The sequence below is a fragment of the Hippopotamus amphibius genome, chromosome 15, assembly GCF_030028045.1.
Source record: "Hippopotamus amphibius kiboko isolate mHipAmp2 chromosome 15, mHipAmp2.hap2, whole genome shotgun sequence".
Taxonomy (NCBI): Eukaryota; Metazoa; Chordata; class Mammalia; order Artiodactyla; family Hippopotamidae; genus Hippopotamus; species Hippopotamus amphibius.
This window is the reverse complement of record NC_080200.1, coordinates 32,064,544-32,081,112: the sequence shown is the minus strand read 5'-3', so window position 1 is coordinate 32,081,112 and position 16,569 is coordinate 32,064,544.

The window sequence follows — 16,569 nt, the reverse complement described above, 5'->3', positions numbered from 1 at the left end:
AACAACTCACTCGCAGGATGTCATGTACAGCAGGCGGAATAGAGTCCATCCTACTGTCATGACATCGAATGGTGACAGACAGTAACGAGACTTATCACGGAGATCCCTGGGCCATGTGTAAACATAGCCACTCGCTAGGGTATACACCTGAAAACCAATATACTCTTGTCAGTCTGTTAGACTTCCATTTTAAAAGGGCGGGGGGAGGAGGGAGGGAGGGGGGAGGGGGGCAGAGAAAGGAGCAAGAGGAAGAGGAGGGTGGTGGGGGAGGAGGAGGAGGGGGGGGAGGAGGAGGAGGAGGAGGAGGAGGAGGAGGAGGAGGAGGAGGAGGAGGAGGAGGAGGAGGAGGAGGAGGAGGAGGAGGAAAAAGATGGCTTGCCTTGAAGAAATCAACAAAAGGAAAGAGCGAGAGAGACAGAGACAGAGGCAGAGAGAGACGCGAAATCAAGAGTGGACACTCAGGTGACTGCAAGAGTTAAGGGAGATTAAGACAAGAAACAAACTCCCAACAGTAGTTTGGTAAGTCCAAAATCAAGATTTGGATATCATGCTGGCATCAAGCACCAACCCTTCTAAATGGACACAAAGACACACAGGCCTCCCTCACTTGGGGCGGGGGGGGTCGTCAGGACCAGGAAATGACCATGCAAGCGGAAGCTGGAAAAGGCAACCTTGTTCATCCACGGCGGAAACATACCATGGTCCCACAGCATTCAAAACATTGTATCAAAACATGTACAAACGGCTCTTCCTCACTCCCAATGAAAACTGCAGAGAACGTCCAAAACAGCCAACGTGTGATTTGCTTAGCAGATTGTCATGGAGAGCCTCGACCAGAAAGCATCGCTTTCGGTTTGTAACATCATAGGAACAGCAGTCTCAACAGCGCTTGCCTTCTTGGCGCAGTATCATTTCTACGCCTGGATACACAGTCCTACTTTGGGGTGGGGGGGTGGGGGTGAGGGAGCCCTGCCAGCAGTTCCTATTTTTCAAAGCAGACCTCTTCCCCCTCCCCCCAACCACCACCACCATTTTTCTTATTTTTTTTCTCTTTCCTCTGGTCTCAGGTTCTGCCCAATCCAGTCCACTGGCCTCCATCCCAGGCCACTGTGGGCTGTGTGTACAGATTTGCAAGATGAAGACAGTTCTCCCCAGAGAACCGGGCAGCCGCCCGGCTGAGATCTAAAAACCGATCTGCTCATGCAGTTCCACTTTTTCTTTTTCTCTTTTAAATGGGCTTCTTTCTGTCAAGGAGAAGATTTCCAAATCAAAAGGAGACCGAAAGATTTCTAGGTTCCACAGCTTCAGGATTCCATGGATCGGGGGTGTCAAAAAGTCTGCGCAGGGCCTTCAGTAAAGGCCGTCTTTCTCAGCGCACACAAGTCAACCCGAGACCAAGGCAACCTGAGGGCAAAACCCCTCGCTTGATTTCATTTCTCCCATTAGGCCCCGAACATCAGAGCGCGTGTGACAGAGAGAGAGAGACAGAGAGAGACAGAGACAGAGACAGAGACAGAGACAGAGACAGAGACAGAGAGACAGAGAGAGAGAGAGAGAGAGAGAGAGAGAGAGAGAGAGAAACCCCACAAAAGAGAAACAAACGAAAACCCCAGCAAAGGTTCCATACATTGTTCGCCAGGATTGGAAGTGATGACGTCGTTGCGGGGGAGGGGGAGAATTATGCGGAGGGCACTTGCAAACCTCGCGGTTGCAGCCAGCAGGTGCTGACAGATACGTTTTTGAAACCGGCTGGCGGCGCCCTTGAGCTTCCTACGGTTCTGACCATACCCGTTCTCAGGGAGGTGGCTGTGGAGCCCAGGATAGGCCACGCCAAAATGCACCTCCGTGGCACAGTGATCATTTGGCGTGACGGTGACCTCAAGCAGGCGGCCAACACAAGAGGGACCCTCGGGCTCTTCTTTGTGTCTCCCTGAAAGCGAGACATCCATCTCTCTCTCGGGTGAAAGGCGCACTCCCTGCATCTGCACCTGGAGTTAGGAGGACGCTCCGATCCCCAAAGTAGGGAATTCATTGGGGCCGAGAAGCCTAGGGAGACAGACACTGTGACTTCTTTCAGGGACCCCCCCCAAGCCCAAACTCTGTTTAGATTCTTCCTTCCCTCAGGGCGCACCCGAAAGCTAAGTCTCTCGGTCTGATCCCTGTCTCACACATGTACTGTCCCTTGGTCTACACAGTCGAAAAGCTGCCCGCCTCAGCCACTTCTCACGGCTAGAAGGTAAAACAACAACAACAACAACAAACGAACACGTGTTCCCGCTCCCGCTTCCTCTATCCGCCTTGAGTCCATGTTAGGATGAGTCCAGCCACGAGGACTCAAGAGGGGCAGAGGGGGAGATTTCCCCCTCCCCCAAACAGGAAGTGGTCTGGAACTCTCTTCCCAGTGGCCACCCAGCTCAACTCTGGGTGCCTGAACCCTAGTTTGCCTCCTTTCGAGTTTTAAATGCTCTTCCCTGGGTTAGAATCACAAGGAGAGATGCTCACGCATGTATGTCTTCCAAGTTTTACGTGACATGGGGCAGCCCTCCTAAGAAAGCAAAGAAAGACTCAGAGAAGTGGCAACACCTACAATCTCTTCGGTTCTGCTGAGGAGAGGGAGGAAATCTGGGAAAGTAACTATACTATGGCCCGGGCTGGCGGGCGCCGGGGTGGGGGGGGGTGTTAAGGGAGCTAAAGGAGGATGAGATTTCTTAGAAACTCATTCTTAGGCACAGAAACATTGGATGGATGCGGGACCCCACCTCTTCTTTTCCCTTGTGTTGGGAAGATCATTTGGCTCCTGCCAGCTGGGGTTTCATGCCCCCACGAATCATCAGGCGAGTGCTCCGGAGAAAAGAGCGAGAGCACAGGTCAGGAGAACATGGAGAAGATGGCTGCCGGATGCCCGGGGCCACACGGATGTCTTCGGGGGCACAGGCACGTCCACGATCTGTGGACCATGTCTACGGCAGATTGGGTGTGTAGGTCATTTTGAACAGGCTCCCATCCACCTGCCCTCATTGGGGTCCTGTCTCCAGCTCCCCTGAGCGGTGCCGTCACGGCCAGGTGAAGACAGGGCTCCTCCAGGGGCGGGCCCGTGCCAGAGAAAGGGAGACGGCAGTGAAGTCATCGAGCTTCGGGTACTTCTACCAGAGTGACTCTCCTTCATCAAGTCCCCGGCAGGTGGAGGGACACGTCTTTCTGACACGGTGGGGCCAGGGGAGGCTTAGAAAAAGGCTTCTGACAACCGCACCATCAAGTATGAGCTCTCCGTTTCCTTGACGGAAGAGTCCCCCACTCTCCCAAGTGGTAGAGCTAGGAACGGGCCCCTCGGGTCCCATCTTACACGTGAGAATGACATGCTGACTTTACCCCTCTTCAAGGCGGAGTTTGTAAAAGGTCAGCCCTGGAGGAAGGACCCAGCTTGTCAGTCCTCTCATGCTATCATCCAAGCCGAGGAGAGCCGTGCCAGGCCTCCACGGAAGGAATACGGCGGTCGGCTGCCTTTGGAGAAGATGGCTCTGTGAGCAGCAGCGTGGAAACCAACCGAGAAGCAGGGGCCACTCTAGAGGCCAGCAGGGTCCTTAGGGGCCCAGCCAGGCCAGGCCAGGCCAGGATGGAGAGAGGGGATGGAGCCGGACCTTTGAGGCCCTAGCCTCCACAGCACCTGGGATTCTGCTGGGATTCTTGAGAAACTCGCTCCACATTCTAGAAGGGCCTGCGTGTCAGAAAGATACGAAGCCATACTTTCCTTAAAGAGCACCTGCCCTCAGGAAGTGGCACTCAGCACGCTCGCTGGTGATGGGCCAGACACACCCATAGACACTCAGGTTCCAGGGAAAAGCTTTGCTCAGCTCTTTCTCCCCTTGCGTCCTCAAAACACAAAGCCATCGCTTCCGGATACCAGGGAAGCTCTCAGGTAGGTTTGTGCTGGGGCGGGCGCCAACTAGAACTGTGAAGAGGGGAGATCGGAGCCGCAGAAGCTCTGGGGCCCCGAGGAAAGACGCCGCCGCCGATCCACCTCTCGCACCTTCCTCTCAGCGGGAGGGCCAGGGACTCTCCCCCCGCACAGGATCCTGGCCACACACGAGGGAGGGCCCACACCCACTGTCCTGCTCCTCTTTGCCTGGGGTGGGTTCAGAGACACTGGACTCGGCTCATCCCTCTCCACAGCGGCGCGTCCCTCTCCACAGCCGTGCACGGCAGGCAGCAGAGCAGAAGAACAAGAGCTGGCATCGTCCACCGTTCCCAGAGCTGCTCCATTCCCGTCCACGCGCATCCGGATGGGGCGCACAGACAGGGCGCCCGTCCTGAGGTCACCGTGTCGCTCCAGGTGCGGACTCCCGAGATGGTGACATCTCGGTCGAGGAGACCGTCCCCTGTGAGACCACAGGCTTGGCAGTATTGCCGAGAGCATGCTTCGTGGGCCATCTGCAATTCCATGTCACCGGAAACATACCGTGTCAAACTTGTGCTCGGCCTCCAAGTCAAAGGGCTGCCTGAGGACTTTGACCGACAATTCCAGTTGCTCCTGGCCTAAGAGACACAACTTCTCCCAAGAAAACAAACCGTAACACAATGTAAAGTCTGACCTACCTCCAGACGCGTGTTTGACGTGGCACGGCCATGTCCGGAGGCTCATGTGACTTCCATGCGGGGGCAGCCTGGGAACCGCCTTTCTGAGTCTCCCCCTCCCCGTGCGACCCCAGGGTAGGGCTGGTGCGAAGAGAACGCTGGATGGGATGTAGGCATTGGAAGTGAAGCCACAGCCAAGGCTCTCTGCAGGCTGTCGCCATCCCACACGGTGACAGGTGGGCACAGAGGTGCAGGGTGGAAGGCTGTCCATCCACACATACACACACACACACACACACACCCACCCACCCCCGCCGCCCTGCGTCTGGCTAGTGTTCCCAGCTGGTGCCCCCTGGACGACAGTGGCCCAGGCCACTCCTGGCTGCCTGGCCGCAGATCCACCGAGGGACAGCTGTGCCTTCCCCCGAGTCTCTCCATGTCTCCCCTGTGGCCCCGCACATCGGTGGCTACCTTTCCCTGTGGGCGCTGACAGCTCCATCGGCACTGCCACCTCCGCCACTGCCACCGGGCACTCAGAGGACTGAGAGCCACAGCCTTCCCTCCCCTCCCCTCCTCCGCAGCCCAGCCCAGCCCTGCCCTGCCCAGCTGCTCCCAGGCCTCTGGAAGGTCCAGTTCCTAGAACGAGGTCTTCATTCCTGTGACTCCCACGGTGTCTCTGCTTCCATGACACAGACCGGCTATGTTGTCCCGACAGTAGGACACACACAGAAACCCTGTGTGAAAATCATGAGGCTGACAGCATCATTCGTCATCTGAGACAGAAAATCAATACAGATATCATATTAAATACACATAATTATACGTAGGGGTGTGTGTGTGTGTGTGTGTGTGTGTGTGTGTGTGTGTGTGTGTGTGTCTGTCTGTCTGTCTGTCTGTCTGTCTGTCTGTATCTCACTGCAGTATTCACACAAGCATTGCCAGCCAAGCAGAACCTCAGGTCTCTGTGATAATTGTCCCTGGGGATGTTCTGCCGACTGTCACGCAGAGACCGTCGTTGTACGGAGACACAGGTAAAGACGTGTGTTTGTCAAGACAGGAGAACACAGAAAACACATCCTGTTTCACAGGGATGAACTAGTGTCATGATGCCAACCTGGGGACACGGGCGCCCGTTCATGCTCCTGGCCAGGCCCTGCAAGCATTAGGGGACCATCGCTTCTGTCCTTGTATGGGCCGCTCACTGCACCGAGTTCTTAGTCACCTCACGTAGCCCTCACCGCAAATCCACACCTTGAACGTGGTCCTCCTTCCTCATCGCCACCGCCACCACGTTCCTCCTGGTCTCTTTAAACGCGCACGCGTCCCTGGTGGGTGGGGTAAGGAGCCAGCTCCCCCCACCCCACCCCACTCCGGTGCCTGCCTGCCTGCCTGCCTGCCTGCCTGCCTGCCTGCCTGCGTGCGTAGAGTAGAAGCAGGGAATGTTCTGTCGTTCCCCCTTCCCAACCCGCGAACGAAGGAAACCTTCGTGTATCTTTCTATACTTTATGTGCTGTCGCCTACATGTGTTCCCCCATTTTTCTTTATCCACAAGAGCTCCCTGCAGTCCCCACTCTCTGTATGAACGGCATTCACACACGTCCAAAGTGAATTTATTTCAGCTTCTATCGGGTGGCATATCCAGATAGATCCTTTAGGTCAGGAAGCACAGAAACACAGCCAAGTCGAGTGAGTGCTGAACCAGAGTCATTTAGGAATCCTATGAGGTGACCAGTGTGGAAGGAGCATGTGTTCCAAGGCACTTCTTTTGATGTCTTAGGTTTACCTAGCCAGCAATGCAGATCCCATGAAAGTGGGCAGAGATCTTTTCTCCATAGGCTCTCCTGTTACGGAACGCAAGTGTGTTCCCGTGCCCACGGACGACACACAGTGAGGCCAAACAAGGGGACACGTCAGAGTTTGGGGCAGGGGAAGGTTTCTAGCATGGCCGAGCAAGGGGAGGGTGGGAATCTTTCTTTTCCAGAAAAGTTAGAACTTCTCTCAAGTTGCATGGGCCCAGAAAATGCTTTCTCCTCTTCGATCATCAGTCAAGGAAAGGTAGCACCTGGTTTTTCACGAGGAGATTTTCTTCCTAATTCCAGTTATCTTATAAAATAAAGAAGAAAAATTATGTTAATGTTTCACATAAGCGTCCAGGACTATTTCACTTCCATGATTTGAAGAAATGTTATTTTCTCTCCAACTGACACTGTCCTTGAAGGACCAAGCTAAACTTCTAAGGAGCCAAATTCCAAATAATTTTGAGACTAGGAAATACAAAGTGTAGTGTCATAGATTGATTGATGGATCCATTGATTTCATCAGACAGCAGTCATCACTTCTAAGATTATTCGAACACCACTAACGTTTGGGTAACAAAGTTGAGATGTCTGCGCTCGAGCACGTGCGCGCGCGTGTGTGTGTGTGTGTGTGTGTGTGTGTGTGTGTGTGTGTGTGTGACTCATAAGGGGATGTTTTCCATAGCTGTGCACTATGGCACTGCAGGATCTCTGGTTGCTGAGTACCCAGAGGTGGAAGCCCCGATACAGAGCTTGGACTGTGAAGTTATGCATGGGTTCTCAATGGTGTGTGTGGGGTCGGCCCCCCTAATCCCCCATGTTGGTTGTTCAACGGTCAACTCTAATATATAGATCAGAGAGGATATCATCCATGTGCTTCATATGAATAACTTTCCCAAATAATCTTTATCTTTTTCAAAGGAAGACATCCTGTAATCCATTTCATAAGATGCTATTGGGAACCTACTCCCCCAGCATGTGAATTATCCCTACAGAGCACAAGATCCCTGAGAAGGAGGAGCCCTGGACGCTGAGACACCAGGAAAGTAGGCTTTTAGATGATATTTTCTGCTTCTCATGAGATGACGGTGTCTACTGATCCTATTCAAGTGTGTAAAATGAGAGCCCCCTGGCAAGGATCAGCAGAAGGTCTTTGCTGCTGGGCCCTGGGCTCTTCCTTTCAGTGGGGAGGCCAAGAGCCTCAAGAAGGAAGGAAGGAAGGAAGGAAGGAAGGAAGGAAGGAAGGAAGGAAGGAAGGTAGGTGGGAGGGAGGGAGGGAGGGAGGGAGGGAGGGGAGGGTTTGCCCGGTGCCATCAGGCCCGTGTGTCACCCTAAAGAGAAGGGCAGCCATCGCCACTGCTGGAATCATGTCCCCATTTCCTGGGCAGGACATTCAAGAAGGCCTCCTCCTGTGTGTTTCGTGCATCACCTCGACGGTGCCCCCAGGAATAGTCACCGGAGGGAACTGTGCAGCTGAGCCAACCTGCCTGGGAACACGGCCTCCTTCCTTTAAGAAGTGGAAAACTCGCCCAGTGCTCTCTCTGTTGTTGTTTTTCCGGTCCTTATCCTTGTCCTTGTCGTCGTCATCGTTACTGTTGTTAACAAGTGAATGAGAGTGAGTCAGAAAGAGAAAAACAAATATTGTATATTCACACATATATGTGGACTGCAGAAAAATGGTACACATCAACTGGTGTGCAAGGCAGAAAGAGAGACACAGATGTAGAGCACAAACATATGGACACCAAGTGGGGAAAGCGGGGAGGGTTGGGGGGGAATGAATTGGAAGATTGGGGTACCAAATTGTACACTCTAAATATATACAGTTTATTGTAAAACATGAAAAGAAAAAAAGTTAAGAAAAAGTGAATGATGCCTCCGTCTAGAGGAATACTTGGCAGTTATTATGTTCAGGACCATTTCTTTTTCTGCCATTGATGGAAAACTCCTTGGATCCCGTTAGCATTTATGGATTCAAGGAGTGCAGTTCTTCATAGGTTCTGTCACGTCGTTAGGAGGGGAATCCTCATCAAGTTGCTTCAACCAGGACTATGTGTCCTTCAGATGCGGAGATGGAAATGAATGGTGCTCTGCGGGGCGGTGGGGGGGCGGGGGCGCGATGATAGGCACCCAGGACTCCTTCCCCCAGGCCTCCTTTTGTTCCCTCACTGCTTCCTGGAGAAGGGACACCCCCCCCCCCCACGCACACACCGTCTAGGTGTGCTATTTGCTGTCCATAATTTCCCGTGCCCTTTGGGCATGGCTGATAGAGACGGACATGAAGCAGCAGGACGGCAAGCTGGCACCTGGGCCTAGGGAAGTTTCACAAGTGAAATATCAGAACTGGAGCTGGGACAGACATGCCTCCCCTTCCCGGGGCCGGGGGGGGGGGGGGGTGCGGAAGCTGGGCTGGGGGAGCTGGAGACGAGGGGCACAGAGAGAGGCAGGGAAGGGAGGCCCCACGTGGGCCTGGGAGAGACGGGGATGGGGAGGGCGGGGCGGTGGGGGGCAGGGGGCCACTGCTGACCGGCCTGGGTTCGGGTTCCCTGTCCCCCGTCCTGCTGAGAACGTGCCTTTGCTTCCTGCCCTCAGGTGTGCGAGAGGAGCACGTTTCTTTTCAATAAAGACCAATACATCATGTCACACTATGTTTGGTTTTGCTTGTTCATGTTCCAGACGAGGCCAACGAACTCTCCCAGGGGAGGTGTGGGTACAAAGGATCTGACAGGATGGGAGGGTGCGGGTCTGCGCATGGGCCAAGAAATCCAGAAAATCTGTCGTAGCTGAGACTCAGGCCTTTTTCAGAAATAGGCCAAGAGAGTTCAGCTTTGACCATTCCCTGCCAAGCAGTCATCACAGGTGCTTCCTGGAAGGGATTGAGTTGCAGAAACCAGCGTGGCCCGCAGCCCTCAGGCCTCAGCCCGGCAGGCAGGCAGGCAGGCAGCGGCTATTGTCTGTTGGTCCCGCCCCCGCCCCCGCCCCCGCCCCCGCCCGCTTCTCCACCGCTCGCTCCTTCCCAAGTCGCCAGGGCTGATAGTTGCCGGGAGAGGGGGAGGGGAAGTCCGGACGCTTCATTCCGCAGGGCCTTGTTCAATCGCTTCATTCAAATGCAGAATGCTCTCCGGTCAGATCGGGAGCCTTTGACTTTGCCTCGAGCTCCCCTTTATCGAACGGCTTTTTTTTTTCCTTCCCCAATTTCCCCACCCTTAGGCTGCCCCCTCCAAACTGCAGGGAGGGAGGGAGGGAGGGAGGGAGGGAGGGAGGGATGGGTGAAGGTTGTGTGAGAACTTCTCCTTGTCTCAGGCAAATAGGAGTCCCCTCTTTTTCCTAACCCAGGAAACCCCACTAAACCATTTGAGAATCACGGACATGCGTGGAAGCAAACGTCTTAACTTGAGATCGTGCTCTGCTGTGGGAGGACAGAAAGGAGGGCCAGAATGTCCGGTCTTGTGCTGTCCAGTTCTTAAGCGACTTGAATTCAAGGAGACACATTTTGGGGCGGCCTACTCTGAACATATTGAAAGCTGACCTGGTGACTGTGTGTGTGTGTGTGTGTGTGTGTGTGTGTGTGTGTGTGTGTGTGTGTGTGTGTGTGTGTGAGGGAGAGGGAGATGGAGGGAGGGAGGGAGGCGGGGAGGGAGGGAAAGGGAGAAAATAGGTTAGTAGAGGCCTCCATTTCATGGAAACTGTTTCTGAGTTCTGAGAACAGGTCGGTTCTGTGAAACAGTTAATATCTCCTCTCAGGAGGCAGTGATGTTGATGGGCTCCCAAAAACTAGGCCTGTGGTGCAAGCAATCAGGTTATTTCCTAAGAGGCACTTGTATGGAAACCAAAGGAAGACAAAGGTCCATCACTGGAGCCGATTATAAACCAGTGGGGGGGGGGGGGGGAGCGTGTGGGGGGCGGTGTCAGTGAAGAAGATTTGTAGATGTTAGGGTGGAAGCAACTTTAGCAGTTTGAAATGGCTGTGATGATGTCGGGTGTTTGGTTCGACTTTCAGACTGGCTCTCACAGAAACAGGCACCAGGATGGTTTCCACAGGAGCTGTGGTGGCCATGTCTCTAAAGTTTTCACCAAGTCCTCCAGCTTCGGTCTGTAGGGCTTCAGGCAAAGGGCCGTTTTCGTTGTCAGTGATGCCAAGTCAAAAGGGTGGGCGAAAGTGGGAAACATTCATGGAGAGAGTTGTAGCCAGATATTGGGGGCAACTTGAAAGACTTCAGGATCCAGTCCGGTTTTCAGGTGAAAAGCAACACCCTAAGGAAAATGAATAGCACCAGAATCTCATATCCACAAGTGTGTATTCCCGTTTTATGGAAACGTAACGTGGGCCTCTAAGGAACGCGTGCAAGTGACTCTCTTGCCAAAGAAATAAGGAGCCTCACGGAGAGTTTCTGAATTCTGGACGGAGCAGGTAGGGAGAAAAAGAGAAGTGATTCCATTTTGCTGACAAGGGTACAAGTCACCAAATGGATGTCCAACTTTTAAAATAAATTGGGTTTTGTTTGTTTTCATTTTCCCTTGTAGCTGGAAAAGAAAAGCTTTCACAATCCGTCCTGTTCTCTCTCTCTCTCTCTCACTCAGGTTAGGAGATTCTTTTCTGTTTGAAATAATGGAAGCATTTATAATGTCGTGCAGTTTCAGGTGTACAGCACAGTGATTTAGATAGAAAGATAGGTAGATAGATAGATAGATATAGATTCTGTTTCAGATTTTTTTTCTCTTACAGGTTATTACAAAGTATTGAGTATAGTTTCCTGTGCCAAGTCGTAAGAGCTTGTTGATCATCCACTTTACGTATAGGAATGTGTATATGTTCATCCCAAGCTCCTAAGGTATCCGCACCCTGCCCCCCCCCCCCCGCCCCCAGCGGCTTCCCCAATCAGTCCTATTGTAGACAAGTAGTCATACACACACTATCATCCTAGTCCTCAGTTCATTCAGCCCCACGTAGGTCACTCGTTCTTCTCGGAGTCCAGTTTTCCCATCGGCCCTGTCAATCTTGCCTGATGATTGAGCGTGACTGGAAAAGTGATGGTCCCAAGAAGTTTGCAAGAGCTTTTGTGAAGGCTCATAGGACTTGCCCAGCGAAGTGGGTGCCTTGATCACTGCAGGCTGTGGAAGGTATACCCAAAGTGGCAAACACAATTTTTTTTTAACCGTCTCTATGCCATGGTGAGGACAGAAGGCTTGCAGCAAGGGAAGGCTTCAACCCACATGGAAACCATACTCACCGTCACAGGAACGTTTGGATGACCCTTACTACGTGCCAGTGGAGTGAAGTCCAGTGGCCGGGGCTCAGGGGTTCCTGAGAGAGGAGGTCTGACGCCTCTGGGGACAAAGAGAATTGTTTTCCCCCAGGGTGACAAGCATGACAGGTCAGCCATTGCAGGTAACCTGTAGAAATCTTCCCACCAGCATCTATTTACAATTGGAGCCATTCGAAATGCACCAAGGTGGGTGGCGGAATGCGGGGGGCGGCGGGGACCTGGGGGGGGGGGTGAGGTTCCCCAGGAAGCCTGAGACATGGAGACCCAGTGGCCGGCCGGGCTGCTGCCCCTCTCTGGGGTCTGCTGTCCCTCTCTGGGGTCTGCTGTAGCCCCGACCCTCTGTTGAATGGACAGAATGGAATTGATCCACGTGTGGCCCCCCCCCACCCCCCATCATCTTTCAAGAGGCTGTTGTTGCCGCCTCGGCATGAAACTCGGGTGGAATATCTCCTTGATACTGGGCTCAGTCCCTGTCGTGTGAGCCTCCATTTGGACGACCGAAAACCCTGTATGCCAGGGCAGAGAAGAAGGATCCCATCATTTCCAGAGCAGCTGGAACACACCCGTGTATAGACACAAGCCAAAGAAGGCTTCACGTTCCTTCCTCTTCGACAACGCTTCCCATGTCAGGAAACCTCTCCAGGAAGCCTACTCCGTTTCATGGCTCTGCTTTCGAAGGAGAGAGAACACATTCTTGAGCTAGGCCCTCTCCTCTTGGATCCTCTCTCAACATGCATTCTAAGTGCAAAAGACTTCATGTGTCATTCGGTTTGGGGGCAAATGTGTCCAAAATACCCCAACGAGTGTAAAACAGTTAGATAGGTCACTGGGGAACAGTGCCTCCTTAGCCACGTCACCCACATCCCAGGGAAAGACTTGCTAGGCAAAGAGAGAAGCCTCTTTCCTTGTGAGCCAACCCTGGCTCTTTGAATATCAAGAGGACTAAGTCCACGTGAGTCCCCCAAGACCTGATAAAGGTAACCTAGAAAAGAAGTGATGATTTTTAGAAGACATAAGCCTGCCTGCCTGCCTGCCTTCCTTCCTTCCTTCCTTCCTTCCTTCCTTCCTTCCTTCCTTCCTTCCGGAAAAAGGAAGGAAAGCTTTCTCTCTCATGACGGAGAGAGCAGAGCAATAGAAGAAACACCCAAGCCCGAGCCCAAAGTTGGCCTTTTTCACCGAGAGACAGAAAACTGAATTCTAGTTTTGCACTGGTTTCCTGTTGATACGAACACTCATGTGTGTCCTTGAATCCATCCTCATCTTAAGCAGTCCTGACCACGGTTCCCATTCCTTTCCGAAGATTCTTCTCCTCAGAAACCTTTTCCAATCGCCTGTGCCCAGTTTTAGCTTTTCCCTTGTGTCCTTTGTTTCCCATTTCGAAATGACTAGCTTTAGGACCGAAATGTCTTTTTTTCCCTCCCCCAAACCTTATCTGCATACCTTCTACCTTGCCTCCCCCCTCCCCACACTCCCCAAAGAGGTCCTCTTCCTACAATGAGGATGGCGACCTCGGGTAGCTTGGACCACACACGTTCCTTCTTTAGGATGCCTCATCCTTGGACATTTGTCACCGCCCCCCCCCCGCCCCCCACCCCACCCCACCCCACCCCACCCCACCCCACCCCAATCCAATCCAATGAAAGTAAGGAAGCCAACCACAGTGACCCGTGTGAACATGGACTGCCTTGTAGAAGTCCAGGCTCCTGCCTAGTTTGTGGTTTCCCTAAAGCGCAAGATCTGTGTAGGCATGGAAGCACGCATATGCTCCAACTCTCCGGAGCAGGGAGACCCTTAGGCTTGTGGAGCTAGGGACGTTTCAGCATTTTCCCTTCTTTGGAGATGATGTAGACAGGCTGCTGAATGTCCATTCTTTCATGGCACTCAGTCCACCCCTAAACCTAGAGATGTTGGAAAGTCTTGAAGTCGGCCTATGGAAAAGAGTTCTTGTGGAAGACGTTCCCTTACACATTCTCCTCATCTCGTCCACACTTCTGTCCTCTGTGTGTTATGAGCGGTCCCACTTGGATGATTCGTGATTTCTTAAGACAGGAAAGCAGTCAGTCCTCATCTCTACACCTCCCGGCCGCCCCCTCCACCACCCTGTTCCCGTGAGAGATTTTCTTCCTGCTTTCAGACAGGAGAAGGAAAGGAGGGTCCGTGTTCCCCTCCTGTTGTCACCTCGCATGGCAAAATCTCCCTATGCCACGGAGGCCCATTTGGGGGCGGTGTCCTGCGGGCCCGAAGACCTTCCGAGTCAACCTCAAGGAGGATGAGGATGTTCTCTCTTGCCACCGAACCGGTGAACCCGATGGCCTTCTAAGCAATGATGTCTCATCAGCCCACCCCACCCGTTTCACACAGAACGGAACAGCCTCTCCTGGATGACTCGGAGCAGGGGAGTTCCTGGGTCTGTCAGAGAGGGCCCTCTGCTGGCGGTGGGTGAAAAAGCACTGCACAGGACAGGAGGTGTTCGTGGTGTCCTTGGGAAGGAAAGGCGGGGGGGCATTTTATTCTTGGAAAGCTTATGCTGGCCCAGGATGTACACTATGAAAGATGATGCGACCTCATTTGGGGCGGGCACCAGAGGAGGGAGACGCGGGGCGGGGGGGGGGGGGGGGGGCGGGGAGGTGTAGAAACGCATAAAAGCGGTCCTACCTTAAATGAATAAAAAAATAACAAGCAATATAACATGTACAATAAAATAGAGCACACGCAAAGGAAACGAAGGCAAAGTACAGGAAACGAAGAGAAAAATGCAAAGCCTATATACAGTGCTTCCATGTTCCTCATTCAATCAGCTTGGTGCAGGAATCTCCAGGAGATGAACAGCAAGCATACACGGGTCAAGCGGCGGCCGCGGGTCCACCGGCAGCCCGGGGCTGCGCAGCCCGAGTCCGCGCGTGCTGTCGCTCGGCGGCCGGCGGGCCGGGTCTCTGGGCGCCCGCGGCCCGAGGGTCGCTCGGCGGCCGGCGGGCCGGGTCCCGGGCGCGCGCGGCCCGAGGGTCGCTCGGCGGCCGGCGGGCATGGTCTCGGGCGCGCGCGGCCCGAGGGTCGCTCGGCGGCCGGCGGGCATGGTCCCGGGCGCGCGCGGCCCGAGGGTCGCTCGGCGGCCGGCGGCCCGGGTCCCGGGCGCGCGCGGCCCGAGGGTCGCTCGGCGGCCGGCGGCCCGGGTCCCGGGCGCGCGCGGCCCGAGGGTCGCTCGGCGGCCGGCGGGCATGGTCTCGGGCGCGCGCGGCCCGAGGGTCGCTCGGCGGCCGGCGGGCATGGTCTCGGGCGCGCGCGGCCCGAGGGTCGCTCGGCGGCCGGCGGCCCGGGTCTCGGGCGCGCGCGGCCCGAGGGTCGCTCGGCGGCCGGCGGCCCGGGTCTTGGGCGCCCGCGGCCCGAGGGTCGCTCGGCGGCCCGCGGCCACGGAGCCTGCAGGCCGCTCGGCGGCCCGGGTCCCGGGCGCCCGCAGCCCGAGGGGCGCTCGGCGGCCGGCAGCCCGCGGCCTGCAGGCCGCTCGGCGGCCCGGCTCTCGGGGAGCCCGCGGCGCGAGGGTCGCTCGGCGGCCCGCGGCCACGGAGCCTGCAGGTCGCTCGGCGGCCCGCGTCCCGGGCGCCCGCAGCCCGAGGGGCGCTCGGCGGCCCGCGGCCACAGAGCCTGCAGGCCGCTCGGCGGCCCGGGTCCCGGGCGCCCGCGGCCCGAGGGGCGCTCGGCGGCCCGCGGCCGGCTGGTCGACCTGCCTGCAAGTCGACCGGCGGCCCGAGGGTCGCTCGGCTGCCCGCGGCCACGGAGCCTGCAGGTCGCTCGGCGGCCCGGGTCCCGGGCGCCCGCGGCCCGAGGGGCGCTCGGCGGCCCGCGGCCGGCTGGTCGACCTGCCTGCAAGTCGACCGGCGGCCCGAGGGTCGCTCGGCGGCCCGCGGCCACGGAGCCTGCAGGTCGCTCGGCGGCCCGGGTCCCGGGCGCCCGCATCCCGAGGGGCGCTCGGTGGCCGGCGGGTATGGTCTCGGGCGCCCGCGGCCCGAGGGTCGCTCTGCGGCCGGCAGCCCGCGGCCTGCACGCCGCTCGGCGGCCCGGGTCTCGGGGAGCCCGCGGCGCGAGGGTCGCTCGGCGGCCGGCGGGCATGGTCTCGGGCGCGCGCGGCCCGAGGGTCGCTCGGCGGCCGGCGGCCCGGGTCTCGGGCGCCCGCGGCCCGAGGGTCGCTCGGCGGCCGGCGGGCATGGTCTCGGGCGCCCGCGGCCCGAGGGTCGCTCGGCGGCCCGCGGCCTGCAGACCGCTCGGCAGCACGGGCGTGGAGGGCCTGGGACCGCCGCCGTGCTGGTTACCCGGCGGTACGGGACGGCGCGGCCTGCTGGTTGACCGGGGTCCCGCGGGCCCGCGGGTCCACCGGCAGCCCGGGGCTGCGCAGCCCGAGTCTGCGCGTGCTGACGGTCTCCCGGCGGCCTGGCTCTCGGGGGCACGCGGCCCGAGGGTCGCTCGGCGGCCGGCAGCCGGCAGCCGGCAGCCGGCGGCCTGCAGGCCGCTCGGCGGCCCGGGTCTCGGGGAGCCCGCGGCACGAGGGTCGCTCGGCGGCCCGCGGCCACGGAGCCTGCAGGCCGCTCGGCGGCCCGGGTCCCGGGCGCCCGCATCCCGAGGGGCGCTCGGTGGCCGGCGGGCATGGTCTCGGGCGCCCGCGGCCCGAGGGTCGCTCGGCGGCCCGCGGCCACGGAGCCTGCAGGCCGCTCGGCGGCCCGGGTCTCGGGGCGCCCGCGGCCCGAGGGTCGCTCGGCGGCCCGCGGCCTGCAGGCCTCTCGGTCGCCCGGGTCTCGGAGGGGCACGCGGCCTGCTGGTCGGCCTGCGTCCCGCGGGCCCGAGGTCGCGCGGCCTGCTAGGCGACCGGGGGCCCGTGTCTCGGGATGCAGAGGCCCGACGGTCACTCGGCGGCCCGGGTGTCGGGGCGGGGGCCCGCGGCCCGC